This window comes from Tachyglossus aculeatus, chromosome 21 (assembly GCF_015852505.1).
Source record: "Tachyglossus aculeatus isolate mTacAcu1 chromosome 21, mTacAcu1.pri, whole genome shotgun sequence".
Classification (NCBI taxonomy): Eukaryota; Metazoa; Chordata; class Mammalia; order Monotremata; family Tachyglossidae; genus Tachyglossus; species Tachyglossus aculeatus.
In genome coordinates, this window is record NC_052086.1 from 7,806,415 (window position 1) to 7,814,980 (window position 8,566).

Consider the following 8,566-nt stretch of genomic DNA (forward strand, 5'->3'; position numbering starts at 1 on the left):
TAGAGAAGTGAAGTGACTTACCCAAGGTCCCACAGAAGACAAGTGGCAGAGTCAGGTTTAGAACCCAGGTCCTTCTGACCCACGAGCTAGTAAATAAAAAAAATTACAGATATGTAATAATAATAATGGTATTTGTTAAGCGCTTATTATGTGCAAAGCACTGTTCTAAGCACTGAAATACATAAGTGCTGTGGGGCTGAGGGAGGGGTGGTAAAAGGGAGCAGATAAAAGTGTAAGGGTCACGCAGAAAATGGGAAAAGAGGAAATGAGGGCTTAGTCGGGGAAGGCCTTTGGAGGAGATGTGCCTTCAATAAGGTTTTGAAGGTGGGGAGAGTGATCATCTGTCGGGCGTGAAGAGGGACGGTATTCCAGGCCAGAGGCAGGACTTGGATGCGAGGGTAATGGCAAGGTAGATGAGATGGAGGTACAGTGAGTAGGTTGGCATCAGAGGGGCGAAGTGTGTGAGCCGGGTTGTAGTGGGAGCAGTAGGAGGGGGAAAGGGCTTTCATATCTCCTCCAGGAAGCCTTCCGGGCCTCAGCTCTCATCGCCTGACCTTACTTTCCCTCCCTACTATCTCTTCCACATACTTAGTTGCACACTCCCCCAGCAAAACCCAAGCTGGCTGTCAAGCGAGCGAGGATGCTAGTTTGGAAAATGAACTGAATCAAAGCCCAAGCCTGGCCTCAAACCTTCCTTCCTTTCCCAAGAGATCCTGCCCCTCACAGGCTTTAATAATAATAATTATGATAGCATTTATTAAGTGCTTACTATGTGCAAAGCACTGTTCTAAGCGCTGGGGAGGTTACAAGGTGATCAGGTTGTTCCACGGGGGGGGGGGGCTCACAGTCTTAATCCCCATTTTGCAGATGAGGTAAATGAGGCCCAGAGAAGTTGTGATTTGCCCAAAGTCACACAGCTGACAATTGGCAGAGCAAGGATTTGAACCCATGACCTCTGACTCCAAAGCCCGTGCTCTTTTCCACAGAGCCACGCTGAAAGCTGGGTTGCCTATTCTCATTCCTGAGGCTCCTCTTTTCTCCTTTGTTTCAAGCTGAAAGTTTGGATTCAATTTTAATATCCTCTTTCCAAGGAACTTGATTTGGTCAGAGACTTTATAGCCTTTTTCCTAGACCCCAACAAAGCCATGTGGGGAGTAGTGGAGAGGGAGGGAAGGAGCGATTCAATCCACATGGGCACGTCACTGCCTCACAGTGTCTCCACCTGGAAAATGGGGGCAGATCCATCAGGGGGCCTTGAAATGGGGACACACTGCTGTTTGAAACTGTCCTGAGTGTTCCTGGGATAAACACATGGGACTCACAGGTACCTGGGTGGAAGTAGGGGGATGCTACACCCCTTAGGCCCCCTGGGCTTTCTACCAAAGGTCTTGGGGGGGGTGTCATGAGGTAGACAGCGAGGTGCACGTGCCTCTGCCGTGGCGATGGCATTGTCATGGGCACCACTGAGGCCATCGCTCTTTTGTTACAGATGCAGCTCGCACCCTGGACTTTTTGGCCGCTGCCCGCCAGGGCCCCGTGCTCCACCAGTCCAGCGCTACCTCAGGTGAGCGAGGGGGCGAGGGGCCAGGAGTGAGGGACCAGGCTGGGTCCTTGTGGGGGTGGGGATGGGGAGCACAGGTCCCTCAGGTCTTCCCTGTCTGTCTCCAGAAGGGGGAGGGTCCCATGTTTGAAGGAGTTGTGGTGAGGGGCATGGGGTGGCACACACAACGACCCTCAAGAGACAAGATAATCCAATTTTTTTACGGCATTCATTAAGCATGTACTGTGAGTCAGGCACTGTACTAAGTGCTGGGGTAGATACATGTCCCCGTTTTACAGATGACACAACTGAGACCCAGAGAAGTGATCTGCCCAAGGTTACCCAGCAGACAAGTTGGGGAACCAGGATTAGAACCCAGGTCTTTTTGACTTAGAGCATGGGCTTGTGGATAGAGCCTATCTCCTAGGCCCCTGGCTTCTCCAGGCAGGGGGTCAACCCTCTCCCCACTGCCCAATATTCCCCCCCACGGCACGTTCAGCTGCCGGAAAGAAGGATCAGTGTTGCCTGCCCGGCTGAAGTAGGCCTTTAGTGATTCTGGCTCACGGGGTGGTAAAACACGAAATAGGGGAGCCGACCATCTGGGCCCCGCTGGAAACTGAGGCTAGAGGGGAGCAGCCTGATGGCAGCCACAAAAAGAGAGGATGGGATCAGGACCCGGGGTGGAAACAGATCATAAACCTTGTACCTTTAAAAGGGAGAGTGGGGCCTGAATAACCATGGCGACCCAGCCGGTACAGCAGCATTTCAATCTGCCAGACTGAGAGCAATTAACCCTAATTAGCTCCTAGAAATTCACCGGCCCTGGCCTGGGGCAGGAGGAGAGAGGTCTCCACACACATCCTCCCCTCCTTCCCTCACCCCTGGTCCCCCAGGCTGGTGAGGAAGTTTAGGAGTTTTCGTGAGCCACTGGAATAGAAAATCCTAATATTGTTTTCCTTTTGTAAATCCAAGCTGCAGCTCAGATCAGTTCTGTTAAAAGGAGGCACAAAAAGGCTTTTTGTAAGCAAGGGGGACCCAGGGGTGGAGCCGGAAGGGGTGAGGGGTTTGGAGAGGTGGGCTGGCCTGTCCGAAGAGAAGCGTGCCCCCTACTTTGAATCACAGGATGCCCGGAGCTACCCACCACTCCTCAGGGGGTTACATGGCAGCTGCTGGAACATTTGGGACAGTTTGGGCATCACCTGCCAAAGAGGAGGGGAGCCAAAATTGTTTTGGCTTTTTCAGGGTGTCTGAACTGCAACAAGGTGGTGGAGCTGACGGAGTAACTGAATCTGCTGGAGTCTAAGGTCAGTAGAGGGGGACCCAGGGACCTCTTCCCCCTGGCCCACCTGAGTTTCCTGGCCCCTCTACAAATGGGTTCCCCATGACCTCTCAAGAGGCCAAAATTGTTGAGGAGCTGGAGGGGGAATGGAGGGTATCAATCCCCTGGGCACCAGACCACCCCCCTCCTCCCCCAAACCCAGTTAGCAGGGCATTTTAAACTCATGGCTTCCTGTCCACCCCAGGCCCAGCACTTAAGTGCTAGTTTTATATGTGAGCGTCATGGGGAAATGGAGATTGGGAGAGGATAAGCTTCAAAGAGGCACCTTTTTGGGTGTTTTAAGCTGTGGTTGTCTCAGGCCTTCACCCCAGTGTACTTGAGTGCTTTCTCTCTGCAGGGCACCGAACTGTTTAGAGAGATTACGGTAGCAGTACTGATCCCCGCCTTCGGCGTTTAAAGTCTCGCGGGAAGGTCAGACACTGAAATTATAGGCAGGGGAAGCAATGTAGTTTAAAGATCTGTCCAAATATTTATATGGGGGAGGGGGTTAGTGAGTGCTTAGGGTGAGGACTCCAGGTAAACTTGGGGTGGCACTGGAAACGGGTCTTATCAAACCTGGGATGAGCCAGGATGAAGCCGAACAGCTGCAAGGGCCACTGCCCCCAGGGAGAAGGCTTCAAAGGTCCCAGCTGCCAGGGTTCAACTTTCTCTCCTTTCCAGGTGGCTGTGCTGTCATTGCCCGGTCCCCCACCCAGGGGACCCCCTCAAAGCCAAGGGGATGGCAGCACCCGCCTCTGCCCCTCTTTGGGGGTCACTTGTTCATGAAAGTCCTGGGGAAGAAGGCCTCAAAGGTGAGTAGGGGTCGGGGGTGTGGAGGCCCGGTGGGGCCGGTAATTAATCCATCAGAGGTATTTATGGAGCACTTACGGTGTGCAGAGCACTGTATCAGGTGCTTGGGAGGGTACATTCCAACCCACAAGGAGCTTAGGTTGGAATGGGCCAGGAGGATTGTGGCAGAGCAGATCACCTCTCTCTCCCAGCCTGGGGACCCCCAAACCCTGGGCCTGCAGGTCAGTGGGGGTGGGAGACCAAGGCCCCAGCAAGGGTGGTGGCTACAGGACTGTTGTCCAAAGCAGGCCTCTAGCCCCAGCGCTAGTCAGGCCAGAAGGGCTCGGTCTAGTGATGACAATGACCAGGCATTGATCTGGGGGTGGGCCCTGGACCTCTGGGGGTGTTGCCCCATGTTATCTGGGAGGCCCTCTGCCCTGGGGGTGGGGGGGCTGCCTGCCCATCTTCTCAGGCACCAGTTTGGAGGGAGCACTAATGTCCTGCCCCCTGCCTCCCTGAGTTCCTAAGCCAGAGTGAAGCCGGAGGCGTGGGGGGGGGGGGGGGGGGGGGGGGGGGGGGGGGCATATTCACTTGGCGTTCGTTCAACTGTGGTTCATTCTATTGTGTATATTAAGTGCTTACTGTGTGCAGAGCACTGTACTGAGCACCTGGGAACATACAATGCAACAATAAAAAGATGCATTCCCTACCCATGAGGAGCTTACAGTTTAGAGGACAAGCTGTCTGTGGGTTGAAGCAGTGGAGAACGGGGTTGCCCCAGGAGCTGGCATGCAAGAGGATGGAACAAAGAGGGACAGAAAAAGTCTCCAAGCCTGGACAGAGCTGAGCACTGCCTAAAGCAGGTAGCAGCAGTTGGCTGGGGACTCTGGGCTGGGTATTCTTGGGAGCAGGGAGGAGGGTGGGGGGGCTCTTGGGTCTGAGGAGGAAGCGGGGGGGAAAAGGGAGGGTCATATCCGGCTGTTTCCAACAGCAACCGAGACCCAGTCAGGTCATCCGGGTCCTTGCCCTGCAAGTCCCAGGACTCCGTGGGGATTGAGAGGAGCAGGGGCTCTGAGAATGGGTACCTCGAGCCGGGAGCCAGGGAGTAGCAGGTCTGACTGCCACCCCCGCTGGAGCCTGATAGGCATCTCTTTCTCTCAGGGGGGCTGGGGTCCCTGGGCCCACTGGACCCAAAAGGAGATGCTGGGGAGCCGGGCCCCTGGGCTGAAGGGATCTGCTGGGTCTCCAGGTAAGGCACGCGTAACCTGGCCGTCGGGTTCCTCCCCTGGTTCTGGCTTGGCTGGGCCACCTCTCTGTTGGTTTTACGGGGGAGATGGCTCAGGGAGTTACCCTCTCCTTGGAGCCTCCGGATTTGTCACTGGGCTTTGGTGCCCTCCCACTGAGTCTCCTGACTTTTTTATGAGCTATAGGGCTAGTGAGTGATGGTTGGGGAGGCACCTGGCCTTTATTTCTGCCAGGTTCATGTGCCAAGGTAGGCTGAGCCATCTGTCTGCCTATCTGTGGCTCGTGGGTAACTGTTGGGTCCCTGGCAACTGAGAATGGCTAATCTTCTCCATCTCTCTAAGGGTTGTGTGGGTTTCCCATTCGTTCAGCAGTTCTGTGCTCTTCCCCTGGACCCCAGGCCTTCAACGGTGTAGGACCGGGCACCCAGATGGATCTGTTCTTGAGCGGGTAGTGGGGAAATCCCTGCCCTCCCTGCTGCTCAGGGCCTTGTCTTCTCCTAGAATCCTCAGAATTCACCGTTGGACCTCATAGCTCATTCCCTGACCTCTCACCCCTTGTCTCTGTGTCTAGGGCTGCTGGGGCCTCCCGGACACCCTGGTCAGGATGGTGCCTTGGGCTCTCCGAGAGAGAGGCCCCCTGGCCCGATCAAGCTGCCCAACTCCCAGAGCTCTAAACAAGGTGAGTGATGCCCTGGCTAAGAGCCGGGTTGGGGGTGGGGCACGAAGGGATGGGCAGGAGGCTCTCCAGGGGCCCCAGAGTCCCACAGCAAGGGCCAAGCAGCCCGGGGGGTGGGAGTGGGGCTGGGGGCGATAAGGACAATTTAAAGATAATGATGGTATTTGTTAAGCACTTACTATGTGCCAGGCACTGTACCAGGCACTGGGGTGGACACAGGCTAATAGATGAAGAAAATGCAAGGCCGGGAATCCTGGTCAGTCCTTCCTCCCTTCTCCTGTGCCAGAGCCAATCACCCAGGGGTAGAGGAAGCTGTAAACACCACTAAATCTACCCTTCCTGTCCTCAGGCCCTGGGGACTAGAGGATGGTGCCTTTTCGGCTTCAAGGCTCTCCATCACCTCGCCCCCTCCTACCTCACCTCCCTTCTCTCCTTTTACAGCCCACCCCGCACCCTCCGTGCCTCTGCCGCTAATCTCCTCACTGTGCCTCGTTCTTGCCTGTCCTGCCATCGACCCCTGGCCCACATCATCCCCCAGGCCTGGAATGCCCTCCCTCTGCCCATCTGCCAAGCTAGCTCTCTTCCTCCCTTCAAGGCCCTACTGAGAGCTCACCTCCTCCAGGAGGCCTTCCCAGGCTGAGCCCCTTCCTTCCTCTCCCCCTCGTCCCCCTCTCCATTCCCCCCATCTTACCTCCTTCCCTTCCCCACAGCACCTGTATACGTGTATATATGTCTGTACATATTTATTACTCTATTTTACTTCTACATATCTATTCTATTTTATTTTGTTAGTATGTTTGGTTTTGTTCTCTGTCTCCCTCTTTTAGACTGTGAGCCCACTGTTGGGTAAGGACTGTCTCTATATGTTGCCAACTTGTAATTCCCAAGCGCTTAGTACAGTGCTCTGCACACAGTAAGCGCTCAATAAATACGATTGATTTCCAGGCTTCCAGTGTCCCCCTCTGCCCACACAGCTGGCAGTGTCCTAGCCAAGACCATGCACAACTGACTGGGGCTGTTCTGTCAGCTTTGCCTGTCCTGGACAAGCCTTGGGTCTGAAACCAGTGGAGAAGAAGGCTAATTCTGCCCTTTTAACACTCCTTCTTCTCCTGGCCCCCACCCACAGGGGTGTACTCCTTGTCTGGGCCAGGCATCTGATAGGATCTGGGGCCCACCTTACCAGCTGTAGGCCTGGGAAGAGGGAACTGAGCTGACTGCATGTCCCAGGGTGCCCTAGTCTGCTCAACCCCTAACCAGATTCATTCATTCATTCATTCATATTTATTGAGCGCTTACTATGTGCAGAGCACTATACTAAGTGCTTGGGAGAGTATAACAGAACAATAGACACATTCCCTGCCCACAAAGCGTAATAAGAATAGTAATTTTGGTACTTGTTAGAGGCTTACTATGTGCCAAGCACTGTTCTAAGCACTAGGGTAGCTACAAGTTAATCAGGTTGGACCCAGTTGGCTGGCTGGGCCTGGCGGCTTCTCGGAGGCCTGATGTCAGGTGGACGCTGTCAGCCGGGCCGGCCTCCTCACTCTCCCTCCTCTGCCTCCAGGAGACTCGCTGCTGTCCAACACCTTCACGGAAGCCGGAGGTCGGGGTCTCCAGGGCCCTGTGGTGCCCAGGGGTAAGTTAGGACCCACTGGGAGAATCTTGGAAGAGTGAGGATGGTCCCGAGGGAACCTCCTTTTGGGGAGAGGGTGTGGGTGGGTCCCCCAATGGGCTGACGGGTATTCCTGTGGGCTCAGAGTTGGCCGGCGAAGGGCTTGAGGGGACCAGCCGAAACAACAGAACAGGTAAGGCGGAGGGCTGTCCCCCAAGCCCCAGCCCCTTTTCTGTCAGGGGGACTGGATCCAGCCAGACCAGGGCTGCCACCTCCTCAGGGCAGGGCCAAAGCAGTCTCTGCTCTCGTTTCAGATCTTCCCACAGCAACGGGCTGCCCAGGCACCCCTGGGCCCAAGGTGAGTGATAGCCGGGAAACCGATTCCTCCCACTGACATGTCTTCAGATGTGGGGGGCTCCTCTAGGGGCTGAGCCTGCCCCGGGGAGTCAGAACAGGGCGAAGCTGAGGTTCTGGATGGCGGTGGTGGTGGCGGGGGTTGCTTCTCGGCAGCTGGGGGCCGGTTGGGGAGCGGTTTCAGGCGTGAGGCCCAGCCTGGGCCAGGGATTTGAGGATGAGGGCCTGAGGCTCTGCCCATTGGAAGGGAAGGGTTTGCCCTAGGGGTCACTTCATGGGGTGCGGTGCGTGTGCTGATGTTCCTTTCTTTTGGGCAAGGGGTTTCCGGCCCAGCTGGCAGGAATGGAGCCACCGGGCCCAGAGGAGAGAAGGGAGACGGGAGACGGGGTAAGTGCCTCTGTGCAGGCCCCCACCAACAGAGGGCTGGGTTTCCAGGCGGGGGCTTGGGGATCTCTATCCACTGTTCCAAGCAGTGGTTTTCAAGCAGGGTGATGGTTATGGGGGTACCTGGTCCCGAATCCCACCTTTATCAGGCTTGTGTGCTAAGGGAGGCAGAGAACAGTTTGCCTTCGTTGTCCATCCCTACATGGATCCCTGGGGCCCTGAATATCCATGTGGCTGTCCCCACCAACCCTTCCACGGTCCCTTTCCTGTCACTCCTCAGCTCCACCTCACCTCACACACCATCCTGGGCATACACGTGACATCACCTCCTCTAATCGCTGTATAGTCTCTACCCCCACCAATTTGGAAATTTCTCTGTCAGGCCCCAACCTCTTCACTTGCTCTCTTCCCATATACCCACACCCAGGAAATCTGTCCCGTTTCCCCACAGAGACCTCCAATCTTTTACTCCTTCTAATGTTCTAAAACCCTCATGCCCCATTTGGACTCCATACCCAAACTACCTTCTTGAGGCCCAAAGGGATGCATTCATTCATTCATTCATTCAGTTGTATTTATGGAGCGCTTACTGTGTGCAGAGCACTGTACTAAGCGCTTGGGAAGTACAAGTTGGCAACACTCCACACCG

At 55.4% G+C, this 8,566-nt stretch overlaps 1 pseudogene; it reads left to right on the forward strand.

The window, feature by feature from the left end:
- The first annotated feature begins 1,311 nt into the window (after positions 1 to 1,311).
- LOC119942028 lies at positions 1,312 to 7,573 on the forward strand (annotated as a pseudogene).
- The last annotated feature ends 993 nt before the right edge of the window (positions 7,574 to 8,566 follow it).